Raw genomic sequence first — 17,085 nt, forward strand, 5'->3', positions numbered from 1 at the left:
CTCCCAAGATTCATCATTTCTAGCAGGGGACACTGACGTTGTTGGTCTTTGGTTCACACCTGGAGAGGCAAGGGCTTACGGTACAGTGATTTACATAGTAAGACATAATTCATACATGATGATTAATTGAGAAACTATCATTCTTTTCTTTATCTGTATCAATTCCTTTTTTTTAAAGATTTTATCTATTTATTTGACAAAGAGAGAGAGAGCACAAGCTGGTGGAGCGGCAGCAGAGGGAGAAGCAGGCTCCCCACTGAGCAGAGAAGCCGACATGGGAATCAATCCCAGGACCCTGGGATCATGACCTGAGCTGAAGGCAGATGCTTAACCAACTGAGCCACCCAGGTGTCCCTATATCAATTATTTTTATCCTAAAACTACTCAAGTAGTTTAAAAAAAAAATTTTTTTTCCACTTCAGTACAAAGTACTACTATTCTGGAATAAGAGTAAGATGGCTTTGTTTTTCTAGACACTTTGCTAATATTACAATGACATAAAAATTATTTCCCTTAAATGAATAAACAGGATAAAATAAAGTTACACACCAAAATTCATATACATCATTTATCACATTCATATCAAATAAATCTTGATCAGTTATATTGGACAGGCAAACAAATGGGAAGACAACCATTCTATTTTCAGTCCCAGGCAGCAAATGAGAAACCAGTTCAGAGTCTTTACATTCTTTACCTAAAAAGTCTAATAAGAAATTAATTAGAAAATCAAATAAATGAATTGAAAACAGTTCTATTAAACACATATTATTTAAAACAAGTCATACTTTTTTATGCCACTATTACTAGGTGAATTATTGACTTTTTTTAAAAAAAAGGAAAATAATGAAGATGAAAATTTAAGAATTATATTGCTGGATTATCGCTGGGAAAACTTTTTTCCCTACACTAAACTCATTCTGGCAAGTGCTAGTGGCATTATTATTTGTAGTCATCAGTTGGTCCAGTTGGATAATTCCATGTCTATCCACTCAGAAATTAGATAGACACCATTTGTAATATAAAAAACACACTTCATTGGACACTAATGGACCTCAGGATCTCAGGTCAAGAACCAGCACCATCCACTTGTCCTCTAAAATATGATTCATTGTCAGCTAATTCTTCTCAAAATGCTATGAAGCTACAAAAACTGCAAATTTTCTCATAATAGAGTTAAAACTGACATCATCACCCACTTTCTTATGTTAAGTCTCATATTGTAACAGAAAGGAAGAAATTCCTGCTAGTCACCAGGAGGCAAAAGCAATAGAGGAATATTTCTAGCCCTTGTCAAACTCACTCCTGTCACCCCAGGCCTGAGTGGTGAGTTTGGGAGAAGAAGCTATTGTCTTTTGACTCAAATCCTTCTCTATGTCTTCCGCCTCTCTTCCTCCCTCCAGTTCCTCCTTCCTTTCTCTTCTCTGACTTCTTTCTCTGACAATAACACACTTGGCTCTGTGTGTTTCATTGTTTCTCTTTGAATGACCTGCCACCTCTCTTCTGTTGCACTCTCTGCCTCTTGGTCATGGTTGTTCCTCTTTACTCCTCTCCTTTGTACTGTGTCTCTCTTTTTTCTGTCTCATTCTCTTTATCTTTTTCTGTTAATCTCTCTGTCTGTCTCACTCCGTCTGTCTTTTTTGCCCATATGTTCCTCTCTATTTCTATTTCTGTCCATCTCTGTCTGTCTTTCTGTGTTTGTGTCTCATTTCTTTTTTTTTTTTAATATTTTATTTATTTATTTGTCAGAGTGGGGAAGGCACAAGCAGGGGGAGTGGCAGGCAGAGGGAGAAGCAGGCTCTGTGCTGAGCAAGGAGCCACATGAAGGACTTGATCCCAGGACCCTGGGATCCATGACCTGAGCAAAAGGCAGAAGCTTAACTGACTGAGTCACCCAGGCATCCCACTGTGTCTCATTTCTTTATCTCTCCCCACTTCTCTCTCCGATTGTCTATCTCTATATCTGTCTTTGTTTCTCTCTCCTTATGTAGCTCTGCCTTTCCTACACAGACTTCTTTGTGTCTTCCTCTGCCAGTCTTTCTGTCTGTCCCTTTCTCTTTGTCTTTCTCTCTATTTCAGACCCCCCTCCTACTAAGAAGATACACCTTTGTATTTTCCCTATTATGTAGTAACGTAGAAGACAGAATCTAAGGAGGGGGACATTGCTGTTTTATTTAGGGGACAGGTAATTGCAGTTTCACTTGGGATTATGTTTTATAAACCACATTTGACTGAGAATGCGACTCATGCTAATTCAGTTTCATCCATATCACTTCCACATTAATTGTTCTGTTAATCCCAACTTTAGAGGAAAAACACAAGGGTTTAATGCTTGACCCTTAAGCCCCCAAAATTAAATGCATGACTTGGATTTATTAATAGAAACTCTAAATAGTTTCTATTTAACAGTTACAATCATCTGATCCTGTTAACCAGCTGGAATTAAAAGAAAAACTAAAAAAAAAAAAAAACCTAATTGTCGGATTGTGTTTGTTTTAATTAGATAGAAGTGGTGGTCACACAACATTTTTACCATACCAAATGCCCACAGGACTATATACTTTAAAATGATTAATTGTATGTTATATGAATTTTACCTCAATTAACAGAAACTTAAGAAAAAATATCGCTTATTATTTGTCATTCTTTTTTATGTACTTGTCCCTTTTCTCAGAAACTGTATTAGTTTCCTAATGCTGATGTAACAAATTACCACAAACTTTTGGCTTAACACAACCTAAGTTGGTTATGAAAGTTCTGGACCAAAGTGTAGTCAGAGCTGTGTTGGTTCCTTCCTTGCCTTTCCCAGCTTCTACAGGCTGCTGCACAGTCCTTCGCTCACAGTCCTTGAGCCCTTCCACATTCAAAGCAGGCAAGGATCAGTTAAATCTCTCTCATATCACATCTCTCTGACTCTCCTGCCCCTCTCCTTCACTTACAAGGACGCTTGTGATTACGTTGGATCAATCCAGAAAATCCAGTCTGCAATGTTAGTTCTCCCAAAGATAAGGAAAAATCTGTGTCCTAAGATGGCCGACCGAGCCAACGAGGGAGTCCCAGCACCTGTCCCGGGGTTCTTCTGGGTTCTTCTCTCTCTGCTCTGCTTCCCATGCATGGCCAATCCGGGTTCCTCTCCCTGCCCCACTTCACACACACACCAAGAGTGCCCAGTATGTAGAAGTGTATAAATTACTCCCTTTGTTTGTGCTCAGGGCTCAGACCTTTGGAGATCACTCTCCTCTGAGCTCACCAGCGTTAAATAAACCTCCTATTCAAGATCTCCGAGTGCCATTTGGTTCTTCCGTCGGGCAATCCAGTCCAGGTTCTGTAACTTTTGGTTCCCTGACCAGGAAACCCAACCATGCTGGCCCATTGTTGCCACCGGTTTGGGGGCAACAGCGGGGCAGTGACAGAATGAGAGATCGTAAAGGAGAAGGCACACCCTGCCTAATTTTCGGCAGCCTCCTACCCTGGTCACCTTGGGCCAGCCCCGCTCTGCTGTTCCCGCTGGACTCCAGGAGACTTGGCAGGTGAGGACCTGGTCCTGACGTCAGATTACAGTAAGGCCTGGGGCCCCAGGACCCAGATAGGCCCACCCGTGGGAGTGAAAGGGGAGCCTGATCACCTCCCAGAGACCTTAGAGGTCTCACAAGTAGGGATTCCCAGAGAGGGAATGTAATAACTTCTGGAGTGAATGTGTGAGTGAATGTGCACTCTGACCTGGCTTGCTCAAGCAGACTGATTCTGTGACTCCACGGGTGGGCACCCTTAAGGTCCCCAGAAGCCTAGAGAGTCTGAGTGGGCCCATCTGCAATTCCATGGTGAATGGCATGCAGTCTATGGCAGCATCGGAATTGTTTCAGATCGTCAGTCACAACGCTGAGACTGCTATGGCTAAGCCTCACCTAAGCTCCTTTGGGACACGGCCAGATGGGCATCTGATTGGTCTCCTCACCTCAGGAGGCACCCCCGCCTTTGTCTGTCTCTGCACCACCGCACACAGGGACATCACCATGGGGTCAGGGCAGAGAAAACCTACGGTTCTAGAGACCATGATCAAAAATTTCAAGAAGGGGTTTTTGGGAGACTATGGAGTCGGGATGAACCCTGGCAAGTTGAGAACCCTATGTGAATTGGAATGGCCCACCTTTGATGTCGGGTGGCCTTCAGAAGGGACACTGGATGTCCCAATGATTCGTCGAGTATGGTGAGTCTTAACAGAAGAACCAGGACACCCTGACCAGTTTTTGTACATTGACTCCTGGCTAGGAATTGCCTAGACCTTCCCCCCCTGGGTGTGATTTGCTTGCAATAGGCAGGGACAGGCCAGGGTCTTAATCACCTCATCCAAGTGACCTAAAGAAAATCAGCAAAAGCCCCAGTCTCCACAAATCCTAGCCGGAGATTCCAAGTGGGAACTGACCCCGCCCCCACCGTACATACCTCCAAGACCATCTACACCTGGCCCTTCAGCTCCAGACACTCTGCAGCCTTCAGCCTCACCTGCGCCCCCAGGCCCAGAGGATCCACTGGTGCCCCCAGGCCCAGAGGATCCACGAGCACCCCCAGACCCAGAGGCCAACCTGGGAAGACTGTCAACAGTTACTCTGCACCCTATTTAACACAGAGGAAAGGAGGAGAATAATAAAAGGTGCACGGCAGTACCAGGAAGACCAGTGGGAGTAATCGACCCTGCTGCCTGGGCTAATACGGCCTAACCCAAAGAGCACCCAGCATGGGACTTCACCACAACCGAGGGACAAGCCGAAACCGGCACAGGAAGGCCCTCCTCTGGGGAATCCGAGCAGGAGCTAAGAAACCCATGAACATGACTAAGGTATCCTCAGTCACTCAACAACCAGGGAAGTCCCCCGGGGACTACTACGAAAGACTACGTGAAGCCTACAGGATATACACTCCATTTGACCCCAAGGCACAGGAAAGCCAACAGATGGTAAACACCTGCTTCATGGCTCAGGCCACCCAGACATCAGAAAAAAACTTCAGAAACTAGAGGGTTTCGCCAGGATGAATATCACCCAGCTAACAGAGATTGCCAATAAGGTCTACATGAACAGGGAGGTCACAGCCGAACGGGAAGCCAACAAAAAGATGAAAAAGAAAGTCAGCCTCCTCGCCGCCACCCTGAAAGAAAAGGACAGCACAAAGGTGGGGAGACCCCAACCACCAAAAGGGCGGGAGACCCAGGACCCCCTTGGCAAGGGATCAATGTGCCTACTGTAAGGAGAAAGGGCATTGGAAAAACGAATGTCCCAACCGGGGAAAGGCTCAGAAGCCCAGCCACTACAAGGAAGAACCCCGAGAGGAGGACCTCATAGGCCTTGCGGGAATGGACTCAGACTGAGGGGGACCAGGCTCTTTCCTCCTTGGCCCCCATGAGCCCACGATCAGAATGAAGGTGGGGGGCCAGCCAGTGACCTTTATGGTTGATACTGGGGCTGAGCACTCTGTTGTCACCTCCCCAGTGGCCCCTTTCAGCAAAAGGACTGCAACCATCCTCGGGGCCACCGGGACATGGGCGATAGAACAGCCCTTTTGCCAGGCTCACCAGTGCGAACTTGGGGGCCACAAGGTCCAAAATGAATTCCTCTATCTGCCTGATTGCCCCATCCCTCTCCTGGGCTGAGACATACTCTCCAAGCTTAGGGCTCAGATAACCTTTAAGCCCACTGGACACACAAGCCTCCGACTGAACCCAAGGCAAGAGGAGACAGGGTCTCTGGTACTAGCAATTACCACACTGAGAGAAGAAGAATGGGGGCTATTCTGTACCCAGGCCCAACCAAGCAGCCCACTGGAGTTCAGACTCGCCTTCCCTTCAGTATGGGCTGAAAACAACCCACCTGGACTAGCCTGGAATCAGGCCCCTATTATTGTTGAACTGATCCCAGGAGCCCAACCTCAGAGGCAAAGGCAATACCCCCTTCCACAAGAAGCTAAGATCGGCATCCAAGAACATCTGGCCAAACTCAAAGAAACAGGTATTCTAGTCGAGTGCCGGTCAGCCTGAAATACCTCACTCCTGCCAGTCAAGAAGCCAGGAGGGGGATACCGACCAGTTCAAGACCTGCAGGCCATCAGCAAGGTGACCATCTCTCTGCACCAAGTGGTCCCGAATCCATACACCCTCCTCGGCCAAATCCCAGGGTCAGCCAGATGGTTCACTTGCGTAGATTTGAAGGATGCCTTCTTCTGCTTCAGCTTAGCTCCCCAGAGCCAGCCACTGTTTACCTTTGAATGGTCTGAACCTGACACAGGGCGCCAGATGCAACTGACTTGGACACGCCTCCCGCAGGGGTTTAAAAACTCACCCACCCTCTTTGGGGAAGCACTGGCCGCGGACCTCGCCAGCTTCCCAAGAGAGGCCACACGATGCACCCTCCTCCAGTATGTAAATGACCTCCTCCTCACCAGTGACACTCAAGAAGACTGCACAAAAGGCACAAAGGCCCTCCTACAGCTCCTGTCAGACTCGGGATACCTAGTCTCATGGAAGAAGGCACAAATCTGCCAACAACAGGTCTGATACCTTGGTTTCCTCCTCACCCAAGGGAAGAGAGAACTAGGGCTGGAGAGAAAGAAAATCGTCTCCTTGCCACAGCCCCAGACAAAAAGGGGCCTGTGAAAATTCCTGGGGGCTGCAGGATTCTGCCACATCTGGATCCCTGGGTTCTCCACAATAGCAAGACCCCTTTATGATCTCTTAGGGGGACCAGATCGAGAACCCCCTGCCTGGACTGAGGAAGCAGAAGCTGCCTTCACAGAGATGAAGACTGCCCTGGGGCGGGCTTCAGCCCTGGGCCTACCAGATATAGAGAAACCCTTCAATCTCTTTGTACATGAAAAAGAAAAGAGAGCGCTTGGGGTATTCACCCAGACTGTTGGGCCCTGGCAATGGCCAGTTGCGTATCTGTCAAAGAAGCTGGACTCTGTGGCAGCAGGATGGCCACCGTGCCTCAGGGCACTGGCAGCCACAGTCCTGCTCATCAAGGAGGCAGACAAGCTCACCCTGGGGGCAAGAACTTAACGTCAAGGTCCCTCACACAGCTGTGTCCCTCATGAACACACAGGGGCACCGCTTCCTTTCCAACTCTCAGCTAGCACAATACCAAGGGCTCCTCTGTGAAAACCCATGGGTTACCCTTGGAACAGTAAAGACATTAAACCCAGCAACCTTTCTCCCCACGGAAGAGGGGGAACCAGACCATGACTGTTCCGAGGTAACTGATGAGGTCTACATGAGCCATCCAGATCTGTGGGATCAAGTCCTAAAGAATACAGAGCTCAGGCTGTTCAGCGACGGCAGCAGTTACCTACAGGAGGGTGTTCAGAAAGTGGGTTATGCAGTAGCCACAACCACTAAAGTCCTAGAAGCTAAGGCATTACCAGCTGGATGGTCAGCTCAATGGGCTGAATTATATGCCTTAGTCCGAGCCTTCACCCTCGGTGAAGGCAAGCGAGTCAACATCTATACTGACGCTCAGTACGCCTTTGCTACTGTACATATACATGGGGCCATCTACAAGGAAAGGGGCCTCCTAACCACCACAGGAAAGGCTATCAAAAACAAGGAGGAGATAGGGGCACCTGGGTGGCTCAGTTGGTTAAGCGACTGCCTTCGGCTCAGGTCATGATCCTGGAGTCCCGGGATCGAGTCCCGCATCGGGCTCCCTGCTCGGCAGGGAGTCTGCTTCTCTCTCTGACCCTCCCCCCTCTCATGTGCTCTCTCTCTCTCACTCTCTCAAATAAATGAATAAATAAAATCTTTAAAAAAAAAAAAAAACAAGGAGGAGATACTGAGACTCCTCAAAGCTGTCTGGCTTCCAAAGGAAGTAGCAATCCCTCACTGTAAGGGACACCAGAAAGGAGACGACCCCAAAGCATGGGGAAATCATCTGGCGGATGAGACAGCCAAGACCACAGCCAGTGAGGACATGAACAAAGCCCCTTCCCTCACCATGGCCCTGACACCCCCAGAAGAAGTCCCTCTGCCCAGTTACACTGAAAAAGAGAAAGAATGGGCCATGGCTGAGGGAGCCACCCTGACTGAAAAGGGATGATGGATAATGCCAGATGGGCTCATCTTTGTTCCAACAGCAACTAGAAGGCATCTAGTCAAGGAATACCACCAACTCACTCATCTGGGGAAAATTGCATTAGAGGCCCTTCTCAAGAAGCACTACTACGTCAGTCAGCTGCCAGCACTGTGCCGAGCAATGAGTGAATGGTGCATAACATGTGCTAAAAATAATGCTCAGATGGCAAAGCGCCCCCCACCCCAGGTGTCCAGAGGGTAGGAGCAACCCCCTTCGAGGATCTAGAGGTAGACTTCACGGATGTGCAGCTGAGCAGGGGGTTCAGATATCTCCTAGTAATAGTATGCACATACTCTGGATGGGTCGAAGCCTTTCTGACCAGGACGGAGCAAAGCTGAGAGGTAGCTAAAGTCCTCTTGCTGGAGATCATGCCCCAGTTCAGCCTGCCATTAACAATCATAGTGACAATGGACCCTCATTTGTAGAAGACATTGTACAGGTCTTGACCAAATCTCTCATCACCTGGAGACTCCACACCGCTTACCAGCCCCAAAGTTCAGGGAAAGTAGAGCGAATGAATCACACCCTCAAGGGAACCTTAGCAAAGTTTTGCCTGGAGACTAACCTCCCATGGCCAGATCTGCTACCCCTAGCTCTCCTGCGTGCTCGCTGCACACCTGGGACATTAGGTTTCTCCCCATTCGAGTTAATATATGGACGGCCTCCCCCATGCCTGGGGAGCCTTCCAGGAAACTTACATCAGGTTGGAGATAAAAAAATAAAGGAGCAGCTTCAGGCCCTGGGGGCCACCCTAAATAAATTACAAAAGTATACCATTGAGAAGGCCCCAATCTCCTTAGGGTCTCAGGTACACTCCTTCCAGACAGGGGACTCAGTTTGGGTCAAATATTGGAAGAAAGACCCCCTCAAACCACAGTGGACAGGGCCCCACACTGTTGTTCTAACCACCCCTACTCCCTCAAGGTCTCAGGTGTCACCCCATGGGTCCACCACTCAAGAGTGAAGAAAGCTCATCACTCGAATGAGGAGTCGTGCCAGTGGAGAGTCCAGCCAGACCTCACGAACCCGCTCTGGCTTCACCTTCAATGAGACCCCACCGACTGATGGACACCTGCTCACCATGGTCCCTAGCTCTCATCGGCGTGATTTCCCTCATCTTGGGAGTTAAACTTTACACTGCTGCCCCTCCTGACTGGACTTTCCCCCAGAGGCTTACTATTGTCATTGCTTATTGGGTGACCCCAGGGTGTATTACTGCACTCATTTGTCCACAGGTTTCATCTGCTGCCAGGTTAGGCACGATGGCTCCCTCTACCTAAGGTCGTAGACCCCACTTTTACTGGCCCTCTGTGGTCTACCCTTGAGCGCATTTCACCATGGTCTTCCTGGCCCCAGTCAGTCCTGGTCTTCTGCTACCTGGTGTGCTGTTCCTCCTCACTGCCTCTAGTTTGCCCGGCCCGGCAAGGGGGGCAAACTCTCATATCACCATTACCGGCAAATGGACTCTCCAGCTTATCCCCCTCAATCCCCCACCAGCACCCCCACTGACTTCTTCCAACTGGGATGGGCACACACCAAAGTTTGACCTCCATTTTGATGGATGCCAGCTTCTTGATACCGCCTGGGAACCTCATAGACTCTGTTCCTACCATGGCCCTCACAGAGGTTACCGGCTGGTAGATATCTACATCTGTGCGGCCCTATGCAACAGCCAAACACCTGCCCCCAGTTCTGCTCACAAGCCTGGGGATGCAAGTCCTGGGTGGCAACTTGGCCGGGAATGGAACAATGGTCCAATGGGTGGTGGAGCCTCATACAGCACAGTGACATCCAGATTTCCTTGTCACACAACATCCTCTTGTCCTAACAATCACTGTATACCATGCACTCTCTCAGTCCTAGAACCCAATGCCACATCATGGGCCACAAGAATCACTCTCCTGTTGGGCCAATATCACTCTATAGGGACCGACCCCATGGCCAAGTTTATGATTAAGTCCATGTTCACCCCAAGCCTTGCAGTCAACCCTCAGAGTCAGACAGAAAATAACTCACCCTGGCATATCCCTGGGTCCCCCATCCACACACAGCAAGCATCTATAGTGCAACTGTTAGGTATGATTAATGCCTCCCACCAAGCACTTAACCACTCAAAACCACCCCCAGCGTCTGACTGCTGGATCTGTATGAAACCCAGTCCCGTCCAATACCTAAGTGTCATCCTCAATGACAGTCCACCATGTCACCTCCCACCTTGGCACCAGGGACCTCAGATTATCCCTTTCTGGTTCTGGTACCACTGTACGGAAACCTTCCTCTCCTGTCATAGGTCACAGTAGGGTCTGTGTGCCTAACAACAATTCTCTGTCTTGTGATCAAGGTGTATATATTTGCATCACCCCACGCGATCAATCATGCACACTTGTCAGTCTCTTACCTGATCTTTCAGTCCTCCCCGGGAGCGATGCCCCACTTATATGGAGACCTCCTAGCTGCGTTCCCCCACAGCCATCCCTCTTATTGTGAGCGTGCTGGCCGCGTCAGGTGTTGCCCTCAGCACCACCGGCATTGGGATGTCTCAAGTTCAGTACCAGGGGCTAACTCAACAACTCATGGCAGATTTTTCCACCCTCATTCAATCAGCCCTGGCCCTGCAGTGCCAACTCGATTCACTGGCCTCAGTGGTCCTCCAAAACAGGCATGGGCTCAACTTGCTCATGGCCACGCAAGGGGGACTCTGCCTCTCCTTACAGTAGAAATGTTGTTTCTATGCTAATGAGTCGGGGGTGGTCCAAGAAACTCTGAACCAATTACAGGAAGGAGTGAATCACTGGTGGGAAGCACTCCAGCAGACGACTTGGTGGGATTCCCTCTCACAATGGTTCCCTTGGTTTGCCCCGCTCATCGGCCCCCTCCTAATGCTCCTCCTCACAGCAGCATTTGGTCCTTGTGAGCCCTTACTAGGTTTATCACTGCTCAAATTGCTAAGATCAGACTCCAGTTGCTCCTTACTCACTATCGCCCCTTAGAGAATGAAAATGATGCCCTCTAAACTAGGTGTTTAAAGGGGCATCAAAGGGGGGGAATGATAAGGAAAAATCTGTGTCCTAAGATGGCCAACCGAGCCAACAAGGGAGTCCCAATCCCTGCCCCAGGGCTCTTCTGGGTTCTTCTCTTTCTGCTCTGCTTCCCACACGCGCCAATCCAGGTTCCTCTCCCCGCCCTGCTTTGCGCACACACCAAGATTGCCCAGTGTGTGGAAGTAGAAGTGTATAAATAACCCCCTTTGTTTGTGCTTGGGTCTCAGACCTTTGGAGATCACTCTCCTCTGAGCCCACTGGCATTAAATAAACCTCCTATCCTCCAAGATCTCTGAGTGCCGCTTGGTTCTTCCGTCGGGCGATCCAGTCCAGGTTCTGTAACACCTTGGCTACATAACATATTCACAGGTTCCCAAGATTAGCATCCAGACATTTTTTTTTTTTTTTTTTAGGGGAGGGGGATTATTTCGCCTACCACAGAAATCATCCCAGAGGAAAACAGAGAGTAAAAATAAATGTACTCACCCCTCTAAGTCCCAAATGCAGGTAATTGCCCTGAAACATTTAAGTTCTTTTCCGTGAAGTTGATTAGTTAACTTCTTATTCCATGATTGAATAAACTGACCATTTTCTCTTGTCCTTCACAAGCCTCTACATTCCAACATAATAGTCTATCCAGAAATACAAATAAACCAAAGCAACCCTTACTGCTCCATTTTTTTCTCCTTGCTTCTGGAAGTGAAGGAAGGGAAATTCTGCCACCTTTCATTTTCCTCTGAGTGCTCTCTCCTTCTCTCCTTTTCATCTTCGGGTGCTAAGTATATCCTCTACTTCTAACGCCTTTACTCTACCTGGCATACATTACAGAATTTTCCCTATATTTTTGTTATTTTCTTTTTCTTTTATTCTATCCTTTCCTCAAAGACATGGGAAATACCTTCTTTGCTGCCCCCATAGTACTCAAGGAAATATAAGACACTTATGACCCTTAATAAATATGCCAAAATTCCTTTTCGTATATTTTCAACATTATCCAGATTTGAAAGTTTAACTAGTTAAGAATGCCAGTATCTACTAAAAGGCAAACAGCATCAGTAGGAGAGGAGATATTCTAGAATAAATTTAGACCATGCAATGGTCTGTTAGTTTATAATGACACTAGAAAAATATAGACATATTTTACACATTTAGTGTCAAGTCAAATCCAGGGTGGTTTAACTAATCCCAAATAATATGAGACCTTTCTGGTATAAAATTCTAGAGCATAGATCTGAAAGATTGTTTCTGGTATATTTTATTTGCAATAATTTTGTCCTCATTTTCTAAAGTTTAGCTTTATCTCAAAATATTTACATTTATTGTCTTTTATTGACTTTGCGTTATGTTCATGTACATTCCACAATCTTACCAATTTTTGACAGAGGTAGTTGGTATGCTTTTTTCATGTCAGCCAACTTAGAAATCATTAAGAGGGAGAAACCAAAATTCTTTTGAATTTTGTCATTGTGGTTCTCAACCACTGTAGCAAAGTCCTTGAGAAGATCATCTAGAATTACCTGGAAACAATGAAATGGATGAATGTAAATATCCAAAATAAAGGCAGAGGATTACCAAAGTCTGTGAGACACAGAGTCAAAATATTTTTTAAAGTCTGGATGGAAATATATTTCTAAGTATGAGTTCTATTATTTATAGGGAAGTATAAATATAAAAATTAAAGGGATAGAGGGCCATGGAGATTTTGGTATATAGTATTCCCTTCCAGTCTTGTATATACAAATTTATGATGTAGTATTCAGTTTTACAGTCTAATATTAATGCTTAACATTATATCTGGAGCATTTGCTGTGTTACAGAATATTATTTGCAAACATGAATTTTAGTGGCTGTATAATATAGCCACATTTAGGCATGCTAAAATTTATCTAACTTTTCCTTTATTGTTGGATATATAGGTAGCACCAATTTTTATTTATATATAAGTATGATATATTATGGACTGAAATGTGTTCCTCACAAAATCATGTTGAAATCCTAAGCTCCAGTATCTCAGAATGTAGCCTTATTAGGAAATAGGGCATTGCAGTTGTAGTCAAGATGAGGTCATATTAGAGTAGGATGGACCCCTAATCTGATAGACTTGGACACAGAGACATGCACACAGGGAGAACACCATGAATATGAAGGCAGATATTGGGCTGATTTGACTACAAGCCAAGGAATTGCCAGCAAACCAGCAGCAGCTAGGAGAGAGGCAAGGAATATTATCCCTCAGTCTTCAGAGGGAACCAATGCTGCCTGACCTTTTGGCCTCCAGTACTGAGAGCTTACAAATTTTTGTTGTTTAAGCCACCCGGTCTGTGGTGCTTTGTTACAGCAGCCTTGGGAAACTAATAAAATAAATTTTTACATCATTTTTCTATCTTTGATTATATAATTATTATAAATTCTAAGAAGTAGAATTACTATATTAAAGAATATTTTTAAATCATAAAACTATTTATAGCCCTATCAACATAACTAGTAATTGCAATCTTTGCCAAATTAACAAATGAACTATAGTATCTTGTTAATTTCCATTTTTTACTATTAGATTATTTTACATTTTATTTTCTCTGTAACTTTAGAATGTGGGAAAACTATACATTTTATTAAACCTCTTTTGCATTTGAAGACTTACTAAACTGTCATTAATTATAATCATTTTTTTCTGTTGATTCTTTTGGCTTTTCCAGTGGCCAGTCATTTCATCTGAAAATAACACTAGTTATGAAATTAAGAGCTAACAGTGCCAATTACATATATTAATTATTTTAATCTTCATAGCAATCCTTTGAAGTAGATAGTATTATGATTCCCAATTTACAGATAAGAAACAGCCCTGGATACTACATGCTAAGGGGCAGCGCTGGAGTCCACGAATCCGGCTTTTTTTTTTTACTTTTTCTTTCAGCTTCTCCTTTTTTTTTTTTTTTAAATTTAAATTCATGTTAGTTAACATATAGTGTATTACTAGTTCAGGGGTAGAATTTAGTGATTCATCAGTTGCATATAACACCCAGTGCTCATTACATCATGTGCCCTTCTTAACGCCCATCACCCAATTACCCCATCCCCCCACCTCCCTCCTCTCCAGCACCCTTAGTTTGTTTCTAGTGAAGAGTCTTTTATGGTTTGCCTCTCTCTGTGTTTTTATGTTATGTTATTTTTCCTTCCCTTCCCCTATGCTCAGTTTTGTTTCTTGAATTCCACATATGAGTGAAATCATATGGTATTTGTCTCTCTGACTGACTTATTTCACTTAGTATAATACATTCTAGTTCTAGTTATCCACGTCATTGTAAATGGCAAGATTTCATTCTTTTTGATGGTTGGGCAATATTCCATTATATAAAAATGATTAAAATAATATTATATCACATTCCTTAGTAACTACTAGATCACACCATAAAGCTTTTAATCTATATGAGTCTATATTTTTCCATGAAAGGATCATAGAAAGTAATCATCATTGAATTATACTTATTTCATAAATATTGTGTGTATTGTACTACAACATTAAAGGAATAAAAAACTGAAAACAGTTTGCTATAATTCTATCGGTGTAAGCACACTAATGAGTGGAAGTTTGAGAAAGGAAAACTTGTTTACCATCTATGTTTCAGAATACACAACCTGTGAAAAAACCTTTCACTAGCAAGCTTACTAAAACAAAATTCACAGGTTCATGGTAGTGCAAATGGGACACAAGTCTAGAATATCCAATGGGAATACATTCCTGACGCACATACTCCTAGAAATCAATTTTAACATGTTAACCTTAGTCTCTTGATCTCAGAAATATCAAACAAATAGGAACTATCAAACACACTAACAAGGGAGATGTTAGTGCAGTAGAGGTACACACATGTACTAACACCTTGACTTAGTGAAAAACAGGTTTAAATCTTACCTCTGTGACCCAGAATTGCAAAGAATATATAAAATAAAATTTTACCATGCACTTGATCTTTAGTTGCTTAGAGAATATCAATGACTGTTGGAGAACTGATAATGTCTATAGAGACATATCTCAAAATATCAAGTTAGATATTAAGCAAATTTTGTAGTAGGTCCTCCAAAGGTAATACCCAAAAGGACAATTAAACATTTCTATCATGGAACATGTTACTATATATATTTATGTACTATATACACTGTATGGTACATTTTTACATTTTAAATTAGGCATTGCATATTGCTTTATTATGTTATTTATTATATTCTTATAATACTTATTATAATTAGGTATTTCATAATGTTTTATACTAAATACATGTATGTATAAACAGAAAATGGTAAAAAAATTCAGAGGGAGAGAGGAATAATCACAATTGCATGACAGGTGAGAAGTAAACATAAAAATTTAGAACCAAGAATTATGAACATTTCAGTATTTTGTACATTTTTTGAACCATTAATTATTTCTTTGAAATTTGACTTTTAAAATGTTTTAGCCCATATATATTTACAGAAAAAAGTTTCTTTTTTAACATATGCAGAGCCCAGGGATAATTATAACAGAAAAATCATGGGCTTAATTCTCCATATGTTTGAAAGCATGAAAGTTAAAAACATGCTTTTGTGTTAAATAAGGGTAATGTAAAATAGAAGCAAATGTTACAGTGAGTTTATTTACAGCACGTTGTCATTTTATTCCCTTCATGTTATGTAACTTATTATAAAGTTGAGCTGAAATAATTAAATTCATTAAAGTAATTTAAATAATATGAAACAGTTTACCTTTGCTTTGGCATCCTCTTTGTCGTTTGCTTTAGCAACTAACAGCATAAGTCAGAGAACCAAAGATATTCTTAGAGGAAATTGACCCTTCTGTATGGATGGACACATTAGACTTTAAGTGCCTGTCATAGGTAATGGAATATCATAGAAGAACCCATTTCCTATAAGATCTTTTCCACGTCTTCCTGCACAACCAGACATCTAAAGAGATGATCACATAACTTTTAAATAATTTCATGCTTTGTCTCTGTAATCGGTTAATGTCTAACTTACCTATATCATGTGAAATACTAAACTTTCAAAAACCTTGAAAGAGTTCTTTGTTGGTTGGTATGTTAATTTTAGAGAAGTTTAAAATATTTTATTTTACAAATATATTCCTAAAATGTGGTTGCTTTTTTAGTAATCACTGTTCGAAGATCATGATTTTTAAGCAAGACAATTTTCATCTTATTTACCAATGTATTTCTAGAAATTAGTCTGAACTGAGAACATTGTAGACAGCCCATTTATAATCACTGGTGCCTGGAACCAATCGGGTACTCCAAAGATGTGGTTACCTCTCCTTCATACTATTTTTGTTCAAGTTCAATAATATTTACCAAAGCAAGAATATTATCAAGAAAACTAATCTGTTTAGCCAGTCAATGATTGCTTAAAACATCTCTAAATATAATCATATTCATGTCATATATCTAGAACCGATTTTCAAATATTTTATGTAATCTCCAAATGTTTCACAATAAATGTGATTTATCTTGGCTTACTGAATGGATGTTCCAGATCCCTGTGTATACAAATGTAACAAAAGGCATGTAGCATAAATAGCTGTCAAAAGTTCAAGGCATCCAGATAAACAGAATCTTTTTTAAAAACAACAGGTTTACATGGCATATTAATTCCCAAAGCAAGGGTTGAGGTAGCTGTTATTACCTATGGGTGGAAGGTAGAAAAAAATCAGAAAAACAAATTTAACATACAAATACATAGGTGTATACATAGGCACTAAATATTGACTTAATTAGACCCCCTGAAATTATGAGTAAAATCCAATGGGAAGCCAGTGTCACCAAAAATGCAAACTACATTTTCATTTGGAATAAATAATTGTGAGTCTCCTAGAGATCTGCATTCACTTTAATGTTTTTCCTTAATATTACATTTCCAGATTACAAAATAATGTG

The 17,085-nt window shown here is 43.3% G+C and overlaps 1 long non-coding RNA gene across 2 annotated transcripts; it reads right to left on the reverse strand.

The window, feature by feature from the left end:
• Position 1: 1 nt before the first annotated feature.
• LOC144381282 (uncharacterized) lies at positions 2-16,830 on the reverse strand. Of its 2 annotated transcripts, XR_013446187.1 has the most exons (4): positions 16,669-16,830; positions 15,902-16,102; positions 12,528-12,675; positions 2-59 (listed from the first exon to the last, which is right to left on the reverse strand). It is a non-coding gene; the product is annotated as an uncharacterized LOC144381282 (long non-coding RNA). The 2 variants fall into 2 exon arrangements; XR_013446186.1 differs by lacking the exon at positions 2-59 and having other exon boundaries at positions 12,201-12,675.
• Positions 16,831-17,085: the final 255 nt, after the last annotated feature.

Source organism: Halichoerus grypus, chromosome 3 (genome assembly GCF_964656455.1).
Source record: "Halichoerus grypus chromosome 3, mHalGry1.hap1.1, whole genome shotgun sequence".
In the NCBI taxonomy this organism is placed as follows: Eukaryota; Metazoa; Chordata; class Mammalia; order Carnivora; family Phocidae; genus Halichoerus; species Halichoerus grypus.